Source organism: Giraffa tippelskirchi, chromosome 1 (assembly GCF_054371585.1).
Source record: "Giraffa tippelskirchi isolate mGirTip1 chromosome 1, T2T-mGirTip1v1.2.pri, whole genome shotgun sequence".
Taxonomy (NCBI): domain Eukaryota; kingdom Metazoa; phylum Chordata; class Mammalia; order Artiodactyla; family Giraffidae; genus Giraffa; species Giraffa tippelskirchi.
The window spans coordinates 142,180,053-142,206,118 of record NC_137275.1 but is presented as its reverse complement, the minus strand read 5'-3'; the positions used below and the strand labels follow the sequence as shown (position 1 = coordinate 142,206,118).

General features: G+C 37.3%; 1 long non-coding RNA gene across 1 annotated transcript in view; it reads right to left on the bottom strand.

Annotated features, from left to right (window-relative positions):
* Positions 1-26,066, bottom strand: part of LOC145538067 (uncharacterized) — a 139,779-nt gene that overhangs the window by 272 nt on the left and 113,441 nt on the right. Inside the window, exon 6 of the long non-coding RNA XR_014076623.1 lies at positions 24,880-24,964. This is a non-coding gene — a long non-coding RNA (uncharacterized LOC145538067). The remainder of the gene's footprint in view (positions 1-24,879; positions 24,965-26,066) is intronic.

Genomic DNA, 26,066 nt, shown 5'->3' with positions numbered 1-26,066 from the left:
CCATCCCTGAAGATTTACTGGTTCCACTCAGTTACAGAAAAAGTTATCTACACTTTCTTTTTGGAACTTGACTTAATTTTTCATTAAAATGCCTACTTTTATTTAAATACACAACACCCTTCTCCCCACAAACACGCTACTTAATGCCTTACCAACAGTAGTCATATTTCCAATCAGTATCCAACAATTGAGCTCATTTTGTTACTGTTGCTGATGTCACGAATTTTTGAGCCAACTTTCCTATGAAAAGCTGGCTCTCAACCATATTAACTAGAAGCTACATAAGAGGATCAAAATGAGGTGCCTCTTTCTGACTTGGCTTTCTCTTCCAGCATTAAAATGATAACCATCATTTATTGAGCTTTGTACTATTAAGCACCTCTGTACTGCCTCTTCTTTTTAAAACAAGCTGTTGAAGTAGCCATTATTATCTTCATTTTACAAGTGAAGAAGCTGAATCTTGGAGGGTTTAAGCAACGTGCCAAGATAACCAGTTGTCTCCCAATAAGCCTGTACTTCAATAGAAGTTGAAGAAAGCATATTGATGACTCAAAAGGTCAATAACAAGAAACAGATTAATTTGTAAACATCTAAGAAGTCAAAAGTAGCAGCTACTTCTCTTTCTTTCTCTTTAATTTGGTAAAAACCTAAATCCTCTGTTCTTTTAAATGACCAATTACAGCAAGCTATCAAACTGATCAAATCCAATGTGTGTGTGTGTGTGTGTGTGTGTGTGTATTAGGATGGATAAATGACCAAATATCTGAATGATTTTTGTAATCAAAACCTTGTACTTATAAGCTGGTAAGCCAACCATGGGAGAAAAGTCCAAATATAAAATTAATGCAATAATGGTGTTTATGTTTTTATTACCCCATAATTATATCATTCCTGTGATTGTTTTTCTTTTCATGCTGGCCTATAAAATGTTGCTGCCTCAACCTGTTTTAAACATCTACATCTGTAGGATTAGAACCAGTGATGTTTTGCCAGTTTCCATGAAAGAGAAGCCAGATGTACTGAACCCACCTTCTTTGATAGTTATAGTCCTTCATTAATATGACACCTGGCACTCTCAGCTTATTCTTTTTAGTGGAATTGTCATAGTCTTTAAATAACAATATGTTCTCTGTCATGAGAAATATGTCATAAAATTGATTATTCTACTGGTCTTTATACTTTGCTGTCATAATTTACATTAGTTATCCTCTTACTGTAAATAGTGATTTATTGTAAAGTTAAGATTGCTTATTTTTGAAAGTGAAAGTGTTAGTCACTCAATTGTGTTCGACTCTTTGCAACTCCATGGACTGTAGCCCACCAGGCTCTTCTGTCCATGGGATTCTCCAGGCAAGAATACTGGAGTGGCTAGTCATTCCCTTCTCCAGGGAATATTCCTGACCCAGAGATTGAATCCAGGTCTCCGGTATTGCAGACAGATTCTTTACCATCTGAGCCATCAGGGAAGCCCTTGTTTATTTTTAGGTTTACTTATTCAGATAAAATTTTCCATATATTTTTCATTGCTATCAAATCATTTATTCCAAAGATTTTTTATTTGTCCTTATTCACTTTGCACTATTTCAAATGCTGCTGAAATTCATATTAAAGTATAGAGATATAATTAACTCTAGGTTTGCCAATTAGGTTTGGGTAGACTCCGGGAGTTGGTGATGGACAGAGAGGCCTGGCGTGCTGCAATTCATGGGGTCGCAGAGAGTCGGACACGACTGAGCGACTGAACTGAACTGAACTATGTTTATGTATCAGTAGTTTGCTCATTTGGAGAAGGCAATGGCACCCCACTCCAGTACTCTTGCCTGGAAAATCCCATGGACGGAGGAGCCTGGTAGGCTGCAGTCCATGGGGTCGCTAAGAGTCAGACACAACTGAGCGACTTCACTTTCACTTTGCCAATTAGTGGGTGGTTATTTTTTTTTCATTCTCACAAAAGGATTATCAAATTCCTATAAATGCCAAGTTTTCAATGTGATCACATTTCTAGAAGTCCATTTGCTAGCAAGTTTTTAGGACTCAGTCTCTTACATTAAGTGAAATATGTACTCCTGCATAAGTAAAAAGTGTCCTACCTAATATATTGTTAACCTTAAAAATGCATTCCAATATACATTAGATAAAATTCTGTTTGATTCCACTTATATGAGGTACCTAGAACAGTCAAATTCAGAGTCAGAAAGTACACTGGAAGATGCCAGAGGCCGGGGGTGGGAAGGTGAGGGAAAGAGGATGGGGAGTTAATGTTTAATGGGGACAGAGTTTCAGTTTAGAACAATTTGGGAGATGGATGATGGTGAGATTTGCACAACACTGTGAATGTCCCTAGTGCCACTGAACTGTTCAGCTAAAATGGTTAAAATAGTATATTTTATGTGACTTTTATCACAATTTTAAAAAGTATCTCCTACCTAAAAATTTGGGGTTTGTATCTAGAAATGAAAAATTGCTACTCAAAACTGTACTAACTTGAACCCTCCATATCTATTATCAATTAAAACACTGTTAGAATAAATAAGTATTTAACAGTATATCTGTATTACTTTCTGGCATGACCCCAATACTACTGATTATTTTAAATTTAAATTATCTATTAAAATACATTTAGCCTTTGCCTCAGAATTATTTTCACTATTTTAATAATACAAAATACTAAAATTGTTAGTAGATAGAGCCTGTTAAAGTTGGCCTCTGGGTTTGTCTATTCTGCTTGGAAACGTTCCAGACCACTCTGACTTTGACCTTGTAATCCAGTATTTGCCAGTCAAAGCAGCACTGTGTAAACCATCCTGTGGCTCTTCCTTGACCTACATCTCAGCAGCTTGACTACTCTCCCATCAGCTCTCCCCTTCCCGCAGCTACTGCTGCTGCTAAGTCGCTTCAGTCGTGTCCGACTTTGTGCGACCCCATAGATGGCAGCCTACCAGGCTCCCCTGTCCCTGGGATTCTCCAGGAAAGAACACTGGAGTGGGTTGCCATTTCCTTCTCCAGTGCATGAAAGGGAAAAGTTAAAGTGAGGTCGCTCAGTCATGTCCGACTCTTAGCGACCCCATGGACTATAGCCTACCAGGCTCCTCTGTCCATGGGATTTTCCAGGCAAGAGTACTGGAGTGGGGTGCCATAGCAGTGAAGGGCAATGAGTGCAGTTCAGTGACTTCTCCTTTGATTTTATAATCAAATGATGCTGGGGGAATAGGGGTCCTGGACCAAATGTAGAGATGACCACTGTTCTAGATCTATGCTGCTCATTTATGGTCTAGCTCAGTGTACAGTCCACGGACAACTTATAGCTGAATACACATCTGATGCTTGTTCAAAATGCAGATCCCTGGGTCCCACTCCAGACCTACTGGACTCAGGGAAACTCTCTGGAGTCTACAAATTTAACAGGTTCCCCAGCTGTTTCTCATGCACGTTGAAGTTCAAGCACCGCCATTCTAGATGGTCAGGCTCACTTTACTGCATGTGCTGCAAAAAGAAAAAAAACAAAAACACATATACAGGAGACATCTATGAAGATGGCAAAATGAGGAGACCTTTCAATCTCTTCTAAAGAAATTTCCCTGAAATAGTTATGAAACTGTTAAAAACCAAAAATGTCTTAGGCAAGAACAATAAATGCCAAATATAAGTACATACTAGGATATGACATTTTATATGTATTTAAACCTCAAAAAACATTTTTAACTCTAAAATGGAATTATGATTCCCACTTCATAAAGTGTGGGTTAATTGTTCAGTCGTGTCTGACTCTTTGCAACCCCATGGACTGTACGGTTTGCCAGGCTCCTCTGCCAACGGAATTCTCCAGGCAAGAATACTGGAGTGGATAGCCATTCCTTTCTCCAGCGGATCTTCCTGACCCAGTGATTGAACCCAGGTCTCCTGCATTGCAGATTCTTTACCATCTAAGTCACCAGGGAAGCCCATTTCAAAAAGGGATTGTGAAGATTAAACAGTAAGGCAAATAGAGAAGTTATCATAGCACTGGGTATATAGGCAGCACTTAAAAATTATCCACACTTGTTCACTCTCCCCACTAAGATTTTCGTCAACTTCTGCCCATCCCAAGCTAGGTGTACAAGCTGAACATTTGCTGACACTACACTACTGAGGTATGGGCCACCTCCTTAAGAGTCAATAGGGTTTGATATTATTCTGAGATCCTAAACCCCAAATTTTTAGGGCATTAGTTTCAGAGAACTTACACTTCTGTACTGATTGCTGGTGTTTACGCAAATCTACCCTGCCTTCCACCTGTTTTTTATATCCACCCAAAACCCTCCCAGGAACTATGATTCAGGTACTTTTCAGATACCAACTATTACTAAGGACTAGAAGCCCCTGCTGAGACCTTTTGATTCCTTACATGTCAACAACACTAGTCTAAGACTCACACTCACTGCCCCACTGAGGCTCCATCCTACTGACTCCAGTCTATAGAGGAATTCCCCTGTGGGTCCCAGTTCCCAGTCATTTCCTTGCTGGCCACAAGTACTCTCCCTCTCCTCCCAGAATGTGTCATATCTTGGAACATTGTTGTTCAGTTGCTAAGTCACGTCCGATTCTTTGCGACCCCATGGCCTGCAGCATGCCAAGTCTCCCTATCCTTCACCATCTCCCGGAGTTTGCTCAAACTAATGTCCACTGAGCCAACGATGCCATCCAACCATCTCATCCTCTGTCGTCCCCTTCTCCTCTTGCCCTCAATCTTTCCCAGCTTCAGGGTATTTTCCAATGAGTCAGTTCTTCACATGAGGTGGCCAAAGTATTGGAGCTTCAGCTTCAGCATCAGTCCTTCCAATGAATATTCAGGACTGATTTCCTTTAGGATTGACTGGTTTGGTTTCCTTGCTGTCCTAGGGACTCTCCAGAGTCTTCTCCAGCACAATTTGAAAGCATCAATTCTTCAGTGCTCAGCTTTCTTTATGGTCCAACTATCACATTTGTGCATGACTACTGGAAAAACCACAGCTTTGACTATACAGACCTTTGTCGGCAAAGTGATGTCTCTGCTTTTTAAAATGCTGTCTAGATTTATCACAACTTTTCTTCCAAGGAGAAAGCGTCTTAATTTCATGGCTATAGTCACCGTCTGCCGTGATTTTCAGTTCAGTCCAGTTTCTCAGTCGTGTCTGACTCTTTGCGACCCCATGAACCGCAGCACGCCAGGCCTCCCTGTCCATCACCAATTCCCTGAGTCCACCCAAACCCATGTCCATTGAGTCAGTGATGCCATCTGACCATCTCATCCTCTGTCGTCCCCTTCTTCTCCTGCCCTCAATCTTTCCCAGCATCAGGGTCTTTTCAAATGAGTCAGTTCTTCGCATCAGGTGGCCAAAGTATTGGAGTTTCAGCTTCAACATCAGTCCTTCCAATGAACACCCAGGACTGATCTCCTTTAGGATGGACTGGTTGGATCTCCTTGCAGTCCAAGGGACTCTCAAGAGTCTTCTCCAACACCACAGTTCAAAAGCATCAATTCTTCAGTGCTCAGCTTTCTTTATAGTTCAACTCTCACATCCATACATGACCACTGGAAAAACCATAGCCTTGACTAGACAGACCTTTGTTGGCAAAGTAATGTCTCTGCTTTTTAATATGCTGTCTAGGTTGGTCATAGTGATTTTGGATCCCAACAGAATAAAATCTGTCACTGATTCCACTTTTTTCCACTGTCTTTTGCCATGATGTAATGGGACTGGTTGCCATGATCTTAGTTTTTTGAACGTTCAGTTTTAAACCAGTTTTTTCACTCTCATCTTTCACCCTCATCAAGAAGCTCTTTAGTTCCTCTTTGCTTTCTGCTATTAGGGTGGTATTATCTGCATATCTGAGGTTATTGATATTTCTCCTGACAATCTTGATTCCAGCTTGGGATTCATACAGCCTGGCATTTCGCATGATGTACTCTGCATTTAAGTTAAATAAGCAGGGTGACAATACACAGCCTTGATGTACTCCTTTCCCAATTTTTAAAAAGGCCATTGTTCCATGTCTGGTTCTAACTGTTGCTTCTTGACCTGCATACAGGTTTCTCAGGAAGCAAGTAAGGTGGTCTGGCATTTCCATCTCTTTAAGAATTTTCCAGTTTGTTGTGATCCACAAAGTCAAAGGCTTTCGTGTAGTCAATGAAGCAAATGTTTTTCTGGAATTCCTTTGCTTTCTCTCTATGGCCCAACAGATGTTGGCAATTTGATCTCTGGTTCCTCTGCCTTTTCTAAATTCAGCTTGAACATCTGGAAGTTCTTGGTCATGTACTGCTGAAGCCTAGCTTGAGGAGTTTGAACTCTACCTTGTTGGTTGAATGGCAATTTGAAAATTCTCTGGCATTGCCTTTCTTTGGAATTGGGATGAAAGCTGACCTTTTCCAGTCCTGTAGCCACTGTTGAGTTTTCCAAATTTGTTGACATATTGAGTGCAGCACTTTAACAGCATCACCTTTTAGGATTTTAAATAGTTCAGCTGGAATTCTATCACCTCCACTAGCTTCATTCATAATAATGCTTCCTATGGGAAAAGACCTTGATGCTGGGAAAGACTGAAGGCAAAAGGAGAAGAGAGTGGCAGAGGATGAGATGGTTAGATTGCTCAGATTCATGTCCATTGAGTTGGTGATGCTAAGTCCAGAAGATAGTGAAGGACAGGGAAGCCTGGTGTGCTGCAGTCCATGTGGTCTTGAAGAGTAGGACATGACTTAGAGAATGAACAAGAACAACAATGCTTCCTAAGGCCCACTTGACTTCACACTCCAGTATGTGTGGCTCTAGGTGAGTGACCACACCATTGTGGTTATCAGGTCATTAAGACCATTTTTTGTATAGTTCTTCTGTGTATTCTTGCCACCTCTTCTTAATCTCTTTTGCTTCTGTTAGGTCCTTGCCTAACTAAGCTTGGAATGTAGCCATCACTTTCTACAAACCTCCACATGAAATGGGAGACACTGAACATACACCATCTCTTGCCCGTCAGCCCCTCTCTCCCTTGCTCCTCTACTTACACATTGTCTTTCCTCTAGCTTTGATTCAGGTTCCTTTCATATTTATTTGCATCATGGACTAATCAAATGAAAATTAATACCAAAAAAATGCCAGCACAGACTATGATAAAAGTTTAAACTGTGTGAAATCTATAAGCATCTAAACAAGGGGAAAAATACCTGTTACAACTTACTATGGAAAGAGCCAAAATCAGGTTATTTTCAGATTTCTTTTGTGTAAGCACCAACTCTGAAAGAGTTGTCACAGAGTGGTAAGGATATCTCTCTCAAGGAAAAAATAAAAGACCCAGGAGTTTTATAACAAACCAAGCTTGGTATAAAGGAAAATAGGATACTATCTGATTCCTAACATTTCAGAAATACACCACTTGAGTGTTTTGTTTTATTTTATGAAAAAGGTAAGCATAAAATGAATCTGAATGTTGAATAATATTTTCCCATTTCTAATATATTTTCAGGGCTATGTTCCCATAGATAGCTAGAAGGGAAAAACAATAGCCACTTGAAAAGAAGTTTCTGCTTTTTGTTAGTCTTGGTGTCTTTTATTCCCATATGTATGTTTCAGAAAAAGATGATAAGTATGTCATCTAGTCACATTTTGAATAAATGTTCAACTGATAACAGGGTTAAATGCTATTTCAGAGTTTCACTGACTCCATGGAAGCTGAATATATAAAGCCAACTTATAGCCAGAAATAGTTTTATTGCCAATTTCCTCAGAATTCACAGTCTAGAAGAGTCAGCTAAGAAATTTTCAGCTAGGAATTCCATTTTATATATTAAGAAACTGAGCTTAGAGAAGTTTTTATCTTTTTAAAGAAATTTTTATTAGAGTATAGTTGACTTAAAATGTTTTATCAGTTTCTGCTGTTTAGAAAAGTGCATCAATTATACATATACATACAGTCACTCTTTTTTAGATTCTTTTCCCATATAGGTCATTACAGAGTATTAAGAATAGTTCCCTATGCTATATAGTAGGTCCTTATTAGTTATCTATTTTATATATGGTAGTATGTATATGTCAGTCCCACTATCCCAATTTACCCCTTTCCCCATTTCCTCTCTCATAACTATAAGTTTGTTTGCTACATCTGTGATGCTATTTCTGTTTTGTAAATAAGTTCATTTGTACCCATTGTTTAGATTCCACATATAAGTGATACATGATATTTATCTTTCTCTGACTTATTTCACTCGGTATGATAATCTCTAGGTCCACCCATGTTGCTGCAAATGACATTATTTCATTCCTTTTTATGGCCAAGTAATATTCCATTGGATATATATTCCACGTGGATAATTTATTAGTGTTAAGTCACAAAAATAGTGAATGGAAGAAACAGGTTCAAACTTTGCCTTTATGACACCAGAGTTGGTAGCTTTGACTCCTTTGTTGTCACTCCCATACTGAATGGGGAACACAAACATGCCCTATGTCTTGTGCACAAAATGAGATTAATTTACACGCAGAATCTTCTCACAGAACTCCTTTGCTACCCAGCGTGATCTTAATTAATGTTTGTTCTGATGATGCAGTAAATTCAGGGGTGCATGTCATCTGAGCTGCTAAAGAGCATGAGAATATGGGGATGCAAAGCCGTTTACACACTGTATTGAAAGTATAAATTATAGACCTTCCCTGTTAGCCTATGGCCATTATGAAGGCATGATATTTCCTTATCTCTTCATTAATGGAATCTATTACTATATATAACCAAAAACTGCCAATTTTGTAACGAACCTTTAAGATAAGAGAGGCAAATCTGCCCATAGTATTTGTGAAGTTCTGGGACAAATGAAAACTTGCAGTTCATGATCTTCCCCCTTTTTTCCCTTATCCTCTGCCCACTCCTACACTAAGTTTCAAGGGCCCCTGAAACTTGTGTGGGGACACTCCAACCGGTTATGTTAAAGGTCTGTCTATACCTCATGCAAATAGACTTCATTTGGCTACTTCTCAGGCCTGGGATGTGTCCAATGACATCACAGTGTCCCTTCAGGAGGGCCAGGGAGTATGCTCATGCAGCCCTAGAGTAGGGCTTGGGTCCACTTGGGACAGAGAACTCTGAAGACCTGTGTATCAAGACCGTGTCTAGCAGAGGGATGCATAGTGTCTGGTTGGGCCTAGCTTTCTTGATCCCGTTAACTCTTAGGACTAGGGGAGGGACACACCATAGGGAGATTTTAAAGTGTAGGATATAAATATGGTACTGGATCTTGCTATGACCTACTTTACAGAATGAGGAAATGAAAACTCGGAATCTTTATGTGCCTCATTCAGACACAAAAAACTAGTGAGAAGATCTGAACCAATGACTTCTAATGTCAAAGTCAAGACATTTTCCCCTATACCAGCTGCACTGTTGTGTTTCTATAGGGAACAGTAACAAATTATCCAGAATATTTAAGAGCAACAGATTCTCTCTTAACTTTTCCCTGCAGGCAAGGCTAGATTCTCCCTCTGGACATTGTCAAAAGGTTCCCAACAACTTTATAACCTTTGGGCCTCTGACCTCTAAAGCAGAGAATGGGGCTGATCAAGTGATAGTAAATTTGTAAGGGCTTCTGTCTCTTGTGGAGCAGAACTGTCAAAAGTGATGCTTGTTGTGTTGAAAGAAAACTGAAGTTTTATAAGAGCTGTAACTAGAGATTTCTTCTTATCATAATATGTCACTCATCCCAGCTGGTTTCTAGTCTGGATGGGATTGTGGGAAAGAGCATTTTCTTTCTTAGCAATTACAAAGACCAGGTTGAGTATCAAGGAGTTCTTAAGATTAGCATTTCTGAGTTCTAACTAATTGTCCATTAAGTTAACTTTATTTAGTTAGGTTATACTGTAAACATAGAGGATAATATGGTAAAATGTCAGGAAAGACTAATACTAAGACAAGCTTTCATGTTTTATTTTAATTCTCTTTGTGACAGAAGCCCTCTTTAAATTGAAGATAATTAATTATTAGTCTTTTATTATTATCATTCATATGGTAAAGAATCTGTCTGCCATGCAGGAGACCTGGGTTCGATCTCTGGGTCTGGAGAAGGAAGTGGTAACCCACTCCAGTATTCTTGCCTGGAGAATCCCATGGACAGAGGAGTCCTGTGGGCTATAGTCCATGGGGTCGAGAAGAGTTGGACACAACTGAGTGACTTTCACACACACACACATTATTGTCATTATTACAATTTATTGAGTATGTACTGGAAGTCAGTATGCTATCAAGTACTTTACATACATTTTTCTCCAAACACTACTGAGAATTTTTTTAAGTAAAAAAAAAAAAAATGGGGCTCAAAATTCTCAAGTAAACTCATCTAAGGCATCTGCTACTTAGCTAAGAGTGGTGAAGTTGGGATTCTAAGCCAGGCCTGTTTCCCTTCCTTAGTTGTTTGCCTTTTATTTTTAAAATCTATCTAATGGAGATCAAATTTGTGCTTTAACTTTATTCACCAATCTATTTGAGATTCTAGTTGATAGTTTGATTGCAAGGAAGAATGGATAATATTTACATTATTAACCCTAGGAGAAGATGGTATTTCTTATGCAATTTTGTACCCCTACATGTATATTCACAATATTAATACTTTGGGAAGAAGATTTTCTTTGACATCTACCTCGACTATCTAAAAGAGAATGAGGATCCTGAAAGAATAAAGACAGAGTACTAGGCCTATGTTTGGGAAATAGGGGTTGAGATTTGTGAGCCTAATATATATTGGGTTGGCCAGATAGTTCTTTCAAGATTTTCATAACATCTTATGGAAAAACCTGAATGAACTTTTTGGTCAACCCAATATATATTAGGTTACTAAATACCATGGTGTTTAAACACATGTTGCTAAACACCGTGCAATAAGTAAGCAACAACTCTTCATGTGTGTGTTGGTGCCGAATCTGGGCAGGTTTCTAGGTTCCCTTCTAAACCTTCCGGGCTGTGCCATAAATCCCAGGAAGGTGACCTATGACCTACATTTCTTGGTTATTTCTCATTCTGTTTTCAGCTCATCCTAGTGATTAGTTGGAAGATCTCACAGAGACTGCTGGTCACAGAGGCTTCCCTGCCATGCAGTCCCTCTGCCCTTCTGGAAGCATGTCTCCCACCGGCTAAAGTAAGTCATTTTTCCCTTAGGGAACCAAATCCAAACACTAGACCTTCTCTCGCAGCCTGTAATTAAATCTGGCGGGCAGGTCAGCAGTGCCAGTGGGTCAGGAAAGAGAAGAAAAAGGAAGGGGAAGAAGTGGCATTTGTTTCTTGGCTGTGCTGGTGCTTCTCTTAGAGGGAGGCTCTGGCAGCCGTACAGTGGTGTCCCTGTGCCCAGAATATTCGTGCTTATTCAGGGACTGCCAGCTGACTCCAAAATGGTTCTTCCCAATCAAGGGCTTTCGTGTTCACTCAGCACTGGAGGTTGAAGCACTTTCCTGGTGGTCCACTGCTGCCCAAAGATCTTTTCTGCATTCACCACCTGAGATTATAACACGGCAGAGCTTCTCATACGTTAACATTCAGCACAACTGCTTGAAGGGCTTGTTAAAGTAAGACCCCTGGACCCCTCTCCACCCCCCTGCACAGGTATTCTGGTTTAGTGAGGCCTGAGAACTTGCATGTCTAACAACTCCCAGGTAATGCAGATGCTGTTTGTTTATGGCTACTAAGGCTTCAGGTGGTCAAGGGAGGAGAAATGAGTTGAGATTAAGTGTCTAAAGACTAGAAAACAAACAATGTCTTAGTGAAGATACATAAGAACTCTGTGGTGTCTTCAACACAAAATCTTCTCCATGATTTGCTTTAAAACATAGTTGAAGCCATCGTTTATAGCAACAATTGAATAAGGAAATACTGTCCCTTTTCAAATTACATAGCATGAAATGCATGAATCTCAAGTCTACAGTTTGATGAATTTTCATGAATGCACACACCCATTGCGATGAATAAGCTTGTAAGATATAGAACATTTCCATTTCCCCAGAAAGTTCCCTCATGCCCCTTCCTAGTAAATCTCCTCCTACTCCTCCCTTCCAGGAAAACACTACTTTAATTTAGTTAACAAAAAGTAGTTTTCTTGTTCTAGAACTTCATATAAATAGAAAAATACAATACATATTCTTGTGTCTTGTGTATTTTGCTTTGGTCAGCATATTGTTGAGATTCATCATGCTATTGCACGTTCAACAGGTGCTCATTTTTGTTGCTTAATAGTATTCCAGTGTATTAATATCCTAAAATGTGTTTATCAGTTCTCCTGCTGATGAATGTTCTGGTTGATTCTAGTTTTAGGCCATTTGAGTAAAACTGACATGAACATTCTGTCTAAGTCTTTCCATAGATCAGGGAGTAGGTATATTTAATGTTTTCCAAAGTGATTATATCATTATACACACAGAGAGAACTTCTAATCCTTTCCAGTATTTCACATTGTCAAGTTTTAAAATATCAGCCATTCTGCTGAGTATCCAGTGGTACTGTTACCGAAACCGAGCTCATACTGCTTGTCACATGACAGGACAAGAAATTGAGAGATAGGTTACTGGAGCAAGAAACTCTCAGAAAGCCAGCAGACCAAGAAGATGGTGGACTAGTGTCTCAAAGAACCATCTTCCTTAAGTTAGAATTCAGGCTTCTTTTGACTAAAAGGGCAGGGTGTAAAGTCCTGGTTCTGGACATCCCCTCATAAAGGAGGAGATATGTTAATTTCTTCCTCTCTGCAGCCATTCACAGATGGGCCTGGTCAGGATGTTTCCAGTGAGCTAAACAAAAGTAGTTTAGCTTAGCACTCACTACTTGGGAGGCAGGGTTCCCAGAGATGGGTCATTATTATTATAAGCTTATAGGTATAACCCGTTTAGTGATTAATTTGTAATACAATACAAAGTTTCTTCCTTATTACAGTATCCCATTGTGATTTAGTTTACATTTTCCTGATGACTAATGATGTTGCCGTTTTATACAGTTTGATATAAACAATGAGATGCAAACAGCCAACTTATTGGAAAAGACTCTGATGCTGGGAAAGATTGAAGGCAGAAGAAGAGAGTGACAGAGGATGAGATGGTTGGATGGCATCACTGATTCAATGGACATGAACTTGGGCAAACTCCAGGAGGTGGTGAGGGACAGGAAGGCCTGGCATGCTGCAGCCCAAGAGTCAGACACAACTCAGAAACAGAACAACAACAATGATGTTGAGCATTTTTTGTTATATTTTATGACTACTCACATACCTTTCTTTCTCTTCAAGTTTTCTGCCCACTTTAAGTATTTTGGACTGTTTGGCTTTTTATTATTGAGTTCATTATATATTATGATTATAAACCTTCAGTTAGATATATATAACATAAACATTTCTGCAACTGTGTGCTTTTTCATTTTTTTTAAAGGTGTCTTTTGATGAGCAATTTATAATTTTGATAAACTCTATTTAATTTTTTTAATAGCTAGTATTTTTGTGTCCCTTGTAAGAAATCTTTGTCATGAACATATTCTCCTATATTTTCTCTTTCCACGAGTTTTGCAATTTTAGCTTATTTGATACCTCGCAAATGAATTTCAGTATATGGTGCAAGTTTGCAACTTTTAAATGACTCCTTTTTGTCTTCATTACCAGGAACATCAGAGTCTAATTTTAAAGTTAATTATGTGTAAACCCATGGCTGATTCATGTCAATGTATGGCAAAAACCACTACAATATTGTAAAGTAATTAGCCCCCAACTAAAATAAATAAATTTATTAAAAAATAAAAAAATAAAAAAAATAAAGTTAATAAAGAACTAAAAAAAATAAATAAATCAAAAAAAATAATAAAGTTAATTATGGCCATAATGTTGGGCTTCCCTGGTGGCTTAGATGGTAAAGAGTCTGCCTGCGATGCGGGAGACCCAGGTTCCATCCCCGTGTTAGGAAGATCTCCTGGAGAAGGAAATGGCAACCTACTCCAGTATTCTTGCCTGGAAAATTCCATGGACAGAGAAGCCTGGCAGGCTACAGTCCATGGGATTGGAAAGTGTTGGACACGACTAAGTGACTAACACATGGCCAAAATGTTAACTTTTATGGTTATCACATTCGTACTCTTCTTTTCCTTACTGCTTATTTTCTATTTTAATTTTTTCTTCTTATTGTACATTACTTTTACTTAAGAGGGGAAGTATTTATAAGTGTTTATACTTATATTAAATAAGTAGGATTCCCTTATTTATCCTAGTAGATAATTAGACTTAAAGTTTGCTACTTCGAATTTTCTTCTGTTGTAGAATATCAAGAACAGTGGAGGTCCCAAATAAAGGTCATCTTTGGATAATATCCACTCAACTGAATAAGAAATATTTAATGAAATTCAGATTAATGTCTTCTGTAATCAGTGTGGGGCAGTTTCTTTTACCTGTCAAAGAATTTCTCTGATCTGTCTCACCTGTGTTTGGTTTTGGTCCAAATGCCTAGAATTCCTGATGCTGGGAAAGACTGAGGGCAAGAGGAGAAGGGGACAGCAGAGGATGAGATGGTTAGATAGCATTATTGACTCAATGGACAGGAGTCTGCACAAACTCAGGGAGATGGTGAAAGACAGGGAAGCCTGGCGTGCTGCAGTTCATGGGGTCGCAAAGAGTAGGGCACAACTTAGCGACTAAACAACAACAATGCCATCAGTCAGGCTTCTATCTGCTGTTTTTGGTCAGGAAGATAAAGTTAAAAGGATGTGTTTTGTCTCACCATGCCTTATCTCAATGTTAACACACCTGTGTTTGCGGTACAGTACAAGGAAGAATGAGAATATGAGTCAGATGCCACGACAATATATTTCCTCTTAGCAAATAAGACATGTGTGCCGGCCCACCTGTCTTTCCACTAGTACTGCCTTATCACCAAATAATCCAACTCCATCATTCAGAGCCATGTATTTACATATCATTTATTTACAACTCTGTTTAGTATATCAATAAGATTTCTCATAGGCTTCAATATAATTAAGGCAAGCTATTTATCACGCCAGATACCAAGCCTAACAGTTTTATTTTCTGGCCAGCCTATCTCTCTTTCAAAGAAAATTTAGTAGAATGGAATTAAGTAGAAGTGATGCTGTTAGATAATTTTAAATCTTTGTAATTTGTAAGAAATTAGAAGTAAGGTCTTTGTAAACATTGGCACTTCATTAGTAATGCATTTCGTGTCACACACTTCACAGTCTACTGTGGTATATTAGGATGTCTGGACTCTCCTTTGAGTTACTGACTGATTACCTGTTGAAAACCTTTTTCTCGTGTGTGGACTTTCTGGTCTGCCATTTATCTTCTGCGTTCCTGTTTCTCTGAAAATTATCACTCCGTGCATTGAACTTTAAAAAAAAAAAGCCTTAGAGAAGGTTCACTGATTCTGAAGAAATAAGTGTGGCACTAGTTCTTGGAGAATAAGGACGCATCATAAGATAGAGTGACCGTGCATAGAATTCAGTGTCTACCATAAGAACAATTGGTCTGCTGCTTTTCCTGGGCAATTTAAAGGCGACCGAGAGAAAACTCATATGGTCAAAACAGGAGAGAGATAGAGGGATTTCATTTCCAGAAGCTAGAGATTTTGGGGGACTCACCAGCAGTTGTGGTAGAAATTGCATAACGTAGAAGTCTGATGTGCTCAAGATCTAGAGCAGGTTCCTATTACTAATTCACTTTACTACCTGAAAAACAGAAGAGGACTAAGAAGTACTAAGTGTGTACTGTTTATCAGACATTCAAATACATAATTTTAATTAAATTCTTCAAGGCATGCCTAGCAGCTAAGCGTTATCATCCCCATTCCACAAAAGAGAACACCAAGGCTCAGAAGATTTAAGTGACTTATTCAAGTTTACACGGTTACTAAGACAGAGTTCAAGCCTGATTCCAAAATTCAAGCCGTTGTACAAAACCACACTGGCTCCTTGAGCTTCAGTCTGTTCATGAGTAAAGGGAAGGAGTGCTAGCAGAGGCTTTCTGATGTCTCTTTGGTCTTTAGCATGCTCTCATTTTGCATGCATAGGGACAAGAAGACTGTTAGAGATAGGAGTAATAGAAATACACAATGTGCTTTAACTTCTGGCACAATTTTCCTTCTAACATAGTGTTATCTTCCAAAATTACAAAAGGAATGAATGTCGAAATCCAAAGCTACAAGAAGATACGACTTCAGATTTAGAACCAAAACAGCAATACAAATGCTACATATTCATTCTCTCTATACTTTGCGGAAAAGATCTTTAAAAATAAAAATATAAATTACACAATGCAACAATCAGCACATCAATTATTAAAATTATCAGATTAAAAACTTGGTCATCATGAGGTTTCAAATCTGACTCATTATTTTTAAACTGAAAAATAATAAAGCTTTTAGAAATGATTGTCTTATTTTCCTCCGCTTTTCAAAGTGCTTTATGTTTTGACTGAAAGCATTAGACTTGTCCAAATATTTCCCACATGATTACTGGCTGGGAAAATAGAATGAAAGCCAGAAAGAAGGAACCAGGTATAACACTCATTTCCAATGAGAGGTAACCAAGAGCAACAACATTGTAAGCAAATGGATGGTTTTCTTTCTACACTGAAATGTGCTTCTAAACATAATGTTGAATATAAAACTAACTGAACTTGGGAGGCAACCACTTTTGGGGAAAATTCTTACATGAACATTTCCTAGATATCATGATTCCTATCGTCATTTCTAACATGAGAAACTAATGTGACAATTATACTACTCTACACAAATACGATCAAAGAAATGGGGAAGGTAGGCTTTATATTTGTAAATAAAAAATAAACTTTTTGTCAGCCTCTGAGTTAGGTTTTCAAAGAGTTGGATTTTCTCTTTATTACTAGTTGAGTCTTGGTTTTCTAAGCTGTATTGCTTGTGTCCCTGAACCAAGAAAATTCTTACAGTGAGTTGCTATTGTTTTATGAAAGATGGCATTTTTCTTTTTCCCCTTTGTCCATTATTTGTGAATCCTCTATTAGGAGTTTGGAGCAATCAAATGACCCAGCAGAAAACTGTCAGAGCTGTAAGTTTTTCGGCTGGGAGCTTCACGTCTAAACGTTCCCATACATTTCATCAAATCCCCAGAATGTATCTAAGGGTCACGCTTCCATTACTCCTATATGGTGAAGCTAAGCAATGTTTAAAAGCATTATTTTATTATATTTGAAACAGAACAAAACAAAACACTACATATTTGGGTATTTTACTTAAAAGTGTTGGCAATCTAACATGATACTTCACAGTGTAAAGACGAAGTATGTCGTTTTTCTTTTCCTCGCACTAAGTAGGCTAAAGATTGTAAGTTGTTGTTAATGATACTTAAATCTAATTTTAAGCAGATACTCAGTTTACACCTTAAAAACATTCAAATGATACAGCTAATTCCTATTCACATTCAAAGATAGTATCCCATTGCAAAGAATAAGAGCTTAATTTGTAAATTCTCCAGTCCCACAGCCTGCCAAACCAGGGGCTAAAGACCAGACTTGTCTAAACTCGCAGAAAGGGAGAAAACTGCTGAGGGCTGCAAAGGGAAGTAGGTGCTTTTGTTCTGGTTGGATGGGGAGAGAGGGACAGGTCAGGCATAGCTTTCTTGCCTTTCTTCCCCATTCACTTGGGGCAGGGGCTTTTACCTCAGACTAAAACTTCGAGCTCTGGGTAGACCTAGGTCCTGAGAAGTATGTGTGAAGTATTAGCACTCCCCAGTGTATTTGGGGAACACTGCTTTTTTAACCAGTATGAAAAACTTAACAGAGTACTAGATAACACCTGTAAGTTGTTATATAACTATTTTCTGCACTTTCAGTTTCCCTATATGCCCCGAATTATTTTATACCATAGAAAAAGTAAGGTAAAATTAGCTATAAAGGATGTATTTGAGTCTCTAAATCCTTGAATATTATAAAGATACACATAAGGGAGTAATAATTATGACTTATTCTCTCCATCTTTCATGCCCACTTGCTTAGTCAGCTGTGATTAAACCTTAATCAACTTGGAACAAGGTTACTGTAAATATCACAGCTAAATACACTAAACACTGAATAAAGCATGAAACACTGCATGATTTTTAATAAAAAAGCAAAGAGTAACTCATCTTTTCCTTTCTCTTAAGCAAATGACCTGAATATCATCTGGCACCTACCCTAAGACTGACTCTAAAACATGTCATCCTACTTGTACACCTTCTCAGTCAAGTCACCTTATTACATTCTTTGAATGAATCTTGGTATTTTTTTTCACACTAGGTCAGAGCATATCTTGGGTTATTTTATATTTATGATGTCAATAAAAATGTTGAATTCAGTTATTTAAAAACTCATCAGAGTAAGTACTGTAAGTGAAACAACTGGGAGTTGTCTGGCAATTTTCTTTATAAACATTATTTGAAAACTTATTTCAATTTGAAACAGCAATTAATACTTAAGAATGATGTCTTCTGCTAATTGCTTGGAAGATTTACAAGTTTCTGACTTTCCAAGCAATATGGTGTTTATAATAAATCTCCCAGAAGTCTAGCAGAGTAGCAATTTTTTTTTAAATGCAAGTATTTTTTCCCTAATATTTTTCTTCTAATGATAATAGTTTCCATGGCTTCTTTGCAACATTCTGGAGTGGAATATGAGCAGCATAAGGCAAAATTGTGATTGTTGAGGAAAAAGGACATTTCAATGGAGTATGTTGGAATGATATTGGATTTATTTCCAGACTAATTTCTGTAGAAGGGCTCTATGTAAATGTGTTCATGGAGTGTTAGATCTCATTATTTTTTGTTTTGTTTCTTCCAAAATGAAGATAAGTCCTCTTGGGGGAAAAGGTCAGCCATTTTTTAATACAATCAAGAGTTAATAGAACAGAATAAAATCTATATTTCATAATGCTCTGAAGCTAAAGCCAAAAGCTGCCTCTATCATACAATTGTGTTGAAATATTTTTACGAAGGCTTGATCAGAAAATTATTAGTTTGATCAAGACAGTTTTTAGGGATTTTTATATTTTTTAAATTATTTAAGTTCAATCATTTTAAATGTAAGGGGAAATTTTGCCTATCTTCTTTTTTTTTTTTATTTCTTGAAACAAAAGCATAAAAATTAGGAAAAAAAATTAAAGAAAACTTCAAGTATATCCTTTAAGTAAAAGCTTTTGTTGACACAAAATATGATGCTGCTGGAATAGAGCATAAATAATTTGCATTTCTCTGAGATAGAAGAACTAAATATATACATTACTAAAGTAAGGAGTTATGATCTGAATTAACCCTCTTTAAAGACAGCTTTAGCGTGAACTAATACTCAAACTTCAAAATTTTAATAACAGAACAGCATCATGGTTGCATATCACTTTAAAAATGCATATTTGTTTTATGTCTATGCATACATTTTAAATACATGCTGCTGTTTTTCCTATTCAAATGTTTTCTAGTCTTGTTACCTGTTTTGGATTTTTCCAACTTTTACAAGAACGTAAAAATGAATCATTTTATTTTATCTAGTAAACACAGAAGCTATATCCTATGATGGTATAGGGGGCTGAAGAAGGTATTTTTTTTTTTTTTTAATAAATTTATTTATTTTAGTTGGGGGCTAATTACTTTACAATATTGTAATAGTTTTTGCCATACATTGACATGAATCAGCCATGGGTCTACATGTGTTCCCCTTCCTGGACCCCCCACCCACCTCCCTCTCCATCCCATCCCTCTGGGCCATCCCATTGCCCCGGCCCTGAGCCCTTGTCTCATGCATCGAACATGGAATGGTGTTCTGTTTCACATATGATAATATACATGTTTCAATGCTATTCTCCCAGAACGTCCCACCCTCACCTTCTCCCTCAGAGTCCATAAAATTGTTCTATGCATCTGTGTCTCTTATTCTGTCTCGCATATAGGGTTATCGTTACCATCTTTCAAATTCCATATATATGCATTAGTATACTGTATTGGTGTTTTTCTTTCTGGCTTACTTCACTCTGTATAATGGGCTCCAGTTTCATCCATCTCAGTAGAACTAATTCAAATGTATTTTTTTTACTGGCTGAGTAATATTCCATTGTGTATATATACCACAGCTTCCTTATCCATTCGTCTGCTGATGGACATCTAGGTTGCTTCCATGTCCTGGCTATTGTAAACAGTGCTGCGATGAACATTGGGGTACACGCGTCTCTTTCAATTCTGGTTTCCTCGGTGTGTATGCCCAGCAGTGGGATCTTCTTTAAAACCAGTACAACTTCCCCTATGAGGTTTTGGACTTTCCCATAGATGTTTGTCTGACAGGCACAAACACCACAAAGTATCCAGGCTCACCTGGGACTTGGATATCTGAAAGTCCACCCCAGAACACTGGCAGCATCCAGAGGACAGTGTGCTCCTTTAGATGGGTACCGTTTTCTTTCCAGGGAAACTAGTCGAAGCAGAGGATTCTCTATGGAGGACTCTATAGCTAGAAAACCAATTCTAGCTCTGAAAACACTGTTCAGCTTCCTGTTTGTATACTCCCTCAAGGGATTTGAAAATCAATATAACTCCTTGAAAAACTTTAAAGTGACATCTGAAATTTGTCCAAAATGTAAGTAAGTACAAATTAAATAATTTCCAACTTATTTCAAATATTCCCTTTTAAAAGTAAAATTGTTACAAAATTTTAAACTGCACCCTAGGGAATATAAATGCTAAGGTGATTTAATCCCCTATTATCATCCATCTAAAAGAATAACAGTTCAAAAACAAGCTCTTACTTAACAACTAGAAATTTAAATTTTTCCTTTTATTTTTTTGAACTTGTTTTTCCATTTCCCTTCCTTATCAGATTTTATTCTAATTTCATACAATCTTATTTATGTAACATAATTTTATTCCTTTTTAAATAAGAAAGTAATATATTTATTTCCTTATTATGGTCAGTGCAATTGTTCCTGAAAGTGACAATGTGAGTAAATCCTAAACAGAGAAGCAAGGGAGAAAGTTTTTCTCTAGCAGTGATGATGGTAAGGAAAGTGGTAAAGACACAGAGGTCATGAGGTCAAGGCAGGAGCCAGCTATTCCTTCCAGTTGGTCCAGGCCTTGGTCTGCCCACCACTGCATCTTCTAACAAGTACATTCTCCAGTGATGGTGACTGTTACCCCCACTCAGCCTCCTGTCAGTCTTCACAGAAAAGTCAATGCAATTTTATTCTTAAAAGTCTCTGTAAAAGGCTATTATACTTCTTCACAGCAAAAATGTAAGCTAAATTTACTTTTTAAAAATTTCTTAAGTGCTAAATGTTAAAAAAATTTCTCCTGAATTTTCCAGGGGATCTTCCTGACCCAGGTATTGAATCTAGGTCTCCTACATTGTAGACAGATTCTTTACAATTTGAGCCACCATGAAGAATCCATGATTAGCAAAAAATTGTATTATTGAGTTATGTTTAATATAATTGTGTTAAAAGATTGATAAATAAATTAAAAATAATAAAAAGTAATATTTTAAGAATACCTCTTTTTTGTATGCGTATTTCTCAATGAAATGGATCAGTCAGAATTTTCCCACATGGAATGAGTTAGGGGTTTAGTATTAATCCTATTCTTGTTTGTCATTTTAATTGAGGTTAGTGTTAAAAATCCTTATTTGTAGATGGGGATTGAAGGACACTTTATTATAGTTAATGACACTTAAATCTTGACTTTCAAATAGCTTTTATGTAAAAATTTATATACTGGCATGTCATAAAAATTATTTTTAAAGATCTATCAGCTGAAAATTTATTTAACCCCCTTCATTTTTGTGGAAAGCAAAGAACTAGAGACTGTCTGTGATTTGTTACCCAGACAAGAAATTCTTTTCACTCTTTTACTCCTATGTCAGCATAGTTAGTATTTTCAAGTATCCTTTGTCTGGTATCACTGCTAAAATGTTTTCACTCTAGAGCCATGCAATGAATGAAAAATATGACTTTCTCTTGTAAGGTTGCAAAAGGGCAATAATAAATATAGATCCACAGACTCTTAGTGAAGAATTCACAGGAAAGGTATTGCTCTGAAAATATCTTTAGCTCTATCTGTGTCCTGGACAGGTCTCTGTAAACCCCTATCTGAGTACTCTTTTTGAGGACCACTGTTTTGAAGCATCTGTGGTCTCTTGATGGCCTAAGAATTTTTAAAGGACAAATTAATAGGAAGATGGACTGTTTTAATGGCTCTGCTACTGATGACTTTTCTGTAGTATTTTCAGTTAGTGAGTCTTATAGCCCTTGCCTTGACGTAACTAACATAATAAGTCAGTGTAGTATAGTAGAAGAGGACTGGATTTAAGAGTTCAAAAGCATGGTTTCACCTATTATCTCTGCTCTTAACTGGCTATGTGCCTCTAGAAAACATCACTTTAATTCTCTGGACCTCAGCTTTCTCATTTGAAGTTGGACTAGAACAGTATTTCCCAAAGCTAAAAGGCATAATTTTAGATGGTATAGCTATAAACTTTCTTCATCTGTAATACATTTCTTTTACGGTTTGTTAGAAAAATCAGTGAGCTAATCAGCATGCTAAATCTATGATTCTAGGGACTTCCCTAGGTCTAGTGGCAGCTAAGACTCCACACTCCCAATGCAGGGGACCCAGGTTTAGTCCCTGGTCAAGGAACTAGCTCCCACATATGGCAACTAAGAGTTCACATGCCGTAACTAAAGATCCCGTGTGACTCAACTAAGACCTAGTGCAACCAAATAAATAAATTAAAACATAATTTAAAAAAAAACTATGACTCCTGAATATAGTTTTAAAACATGAATCTAAAAGAGGGAATATTTAAGATTTTTTAAAATAATCTATTTTTAAAAAATTAAATAACAAGATATGTAAAATCCATGAATATAGTATGGAAATTAATTGAGTTTGAGAAACATAGTTACAAACACTCTATTCCACCGAATCCTAACATTGTATGATTTTATGAAAAAGAACTGGAAGAAAATTAAAATGAAGGGAGGAAACATGGTAGAAGAGAGAGAGGGAGACAGGAAGAACTTTATGAAATAGACTTGGAGTAAGTCTATTTCTCAGTAGGCTTGTAAAGTGCCATAGTCATGGATGGCACATATCAACCCACATCAGAAACTCCAAAAAGCAAGTTCAGGCAACTTATTCAGTTAAACACTCATAGATAGATGTTTTAAAGGCAGAATAACAATTATGCAAGTCAGGCTTTCTCAACTGGCTGAGCATAAGCTAAAATGTTTACCACGTCTGCACAGTCAAGTGATGTGGCAATTTGATGTAATTACCTGGGCAAGGCAGGCAAATAAAACTTACCACAAAATTCAGGGGACTGAGTTACATACATACATCATCTGATCAAATTATCCAGGTAATCTATTCACCTACTTGTCACATTCCCTGTGTTGCCACAGCCAATTCCAATGCTGGAATTTTAATTAAAACAGTCTACTGAGAATATGGGGGCTTCCCTCGTAGCTCAGTCGGTAAAGAATCTGCCTGCAGTGCAGCACACCCAGGTTGGATCCCTGGGTCGGGAAGATCCCCTGGAGAAGGAAATGGCAACCCACTCCAGGATCCCTGCCTGGAAAATCCCATGGTCAGAGGAGGCTGGTGGGCTGCAGTCCATGGGGTCGCAAAGAGTTGGGCACGACTGAGCGACTAACACTACTACTACTACTACTACTACTACTACTACTACTACTACAGAGAATAAATGCCCTCCAAGTAAGTGTGGGGTTTTTCCAGATTAGTAAAGAAATACAACTTTTAAAAAGTTAATCATTACTCAGAGATAAAGAATACAATGAATTACTATATTAATGTGAACAATTTTCTAAGCCTTGTACATCTTGGGTGTAATGTGTAAATACATCCAGCTAGTTATATAAAAATATTTTTCACTTCATTTTTATGTTATCATGGTCAATATCCTTGGACTCTTATAAGTAAGATATTAAGAATAAAATATACCTTTATTCTTCCTTTCTGTGTCCTAATCTTTTTTTTTTTAGAATCAATAAAATGAAAATTGTTCAGCTAAACAACAATCTTTAATGTGCACACACAGACACACGTACACTCACACATGCACACTGGTACACATAAATAAACACCACCAAAGTTTCTTTTAGAAATGCTATAGTTAATACATATTAAAGATGGACCAATCCAGGAAGTATGTAAAAAGTGAATCTCAGTTATGCCTTCAGCTAATGCCTTGCTTCTCTTCTTGTCCTATATTCTAACAAAGAAAGAGCAGTCACCCTGGTGGTATAGCTTCGATGTGTCTTGGATCTCAAGTGCCTTTTCTCTAAACAACAATAGTAACTATATATTAAAATTATTAATATAGTAATAATTAATTAATAATAATAAATTAATTAATAATTAAAAAGATTAGGGCACAGAAAGGAAGAATAAAGGTATATTTTATATATAGTTACTATATTAAGAATATATATATTTTATATATTATTACTATTATTTAATAGTAATAATATTTATGACTTTATGAAGCAATTTCCATTTTCCCAATTCAGTATGATAACCTTATGGGATAGTGACACTTAGAGAAAAACCAATCAGTTTCTCTGAGCATTTCTTTTTCTAGGAACATTTAGGATATCAAGGCAATACTAATAATAGCTGCGATTTATGCGAAACATTACTAGTAGTGAAGTTGTATGTGTAAAAAATGTTTATCATTCCTTACAACATTGTAAGGAGATATTTTATGTATAGATTACTAAGCAATGCTCTAAGAGTAATATGCCCAGAGGCATACAGATAGTAGTGGGATTTGAACATAAATCCATCTTTTACTGAAGCCAGGAAAACTTTTTTCTACTCCACCCCAACCCCTTATTATTAACGATTACTGCTTACCGTTTGTTGGATGAAACCTAATTCTCAAATATGCTCTTTCCAGATGGGCTTTGATAGCAGATGTCAGTCCAAAATCCTTAGGTAGCTAGGATCAAGCAGAAAAAGGTTGGAAATTTTCCAACAGACTATGAGTAATAATGAGGCAATCTGGATAATATATAAACCCATTCACACCAACTCTTCTCCAAATCCCCCAGAGCACTTTTATTTAGCAGGGCAGGCCAGAGAAGCCCAACCGGCTGCCTGAAAGGAAAGGTGGGGCAAGAGAAGCTTTGCTCTAACGTGGGCAGGTCATTCTATCACCAATATAATCCTGGAAGGGTCCAGTTTTCATAAGTGTCCATCCTGAGACAAATCCAACATTGATTGAGCCATATCACTGTGGTAAATTTACATTCCCCTGAACATCCCAGAATGAGGGGAAGCTGACAATGTGAACACTCAGTGGTGAAATATCTGAGGATAATGCTCCTTGAACACTTGCAGGTTATCACACACATTATTAACGTAAGTAATCATGTGCTATAGGCATTCTGAATAATGCTCTATTAAATTTATGTGCAAAATACCAAAGACTATGCTAAAATATAATAGCAATAAGGCCACATTCAGACACTGGAACAAAGGACGAGGCCTATTGCCAAGACAAAGTTATATAATGCGTATAAATCACACTGGGAGACACTTTCTCCATATTAATCTGTACCATCCCTTTGTAGCAGAGTATGGCATGTTTTAGTCTTTCCTTTTTCCAAGTTAGGAAACAGGTTCAGGGACTAAATAAAATTTATTGAATACTAATGTGTCCCAGTTTCTGTGTTTAGGAAATAGCTCACATTATCTAATTTAACCTTGTCACAAGCTTAAGAGGGAAATTTCACTCTTACTCTATTACATAAGGAAATTAAAACCAGAGAAGTAAATCACCAATAGTCATGTGGCTGGTAAGTGGTCCGCTGAGATTCTAGCACAGGACTGTCTGACCCTAAAACTCCTTTAGCACCATGCTGCATTTATTTGATAAGAACTTAAGGGATTTGTCCAGAGTTCCCAATCTCAAAAACCATCTCTGTTAATTCCAAAGTCCTTTATTTTTCCATAACTACAATCTCCTCAATATTGAATCTAGCAATGGATTTTGAGTGGATTCATCCTTGCTAAGAATCTCTACAGTGAAGTGATTTACT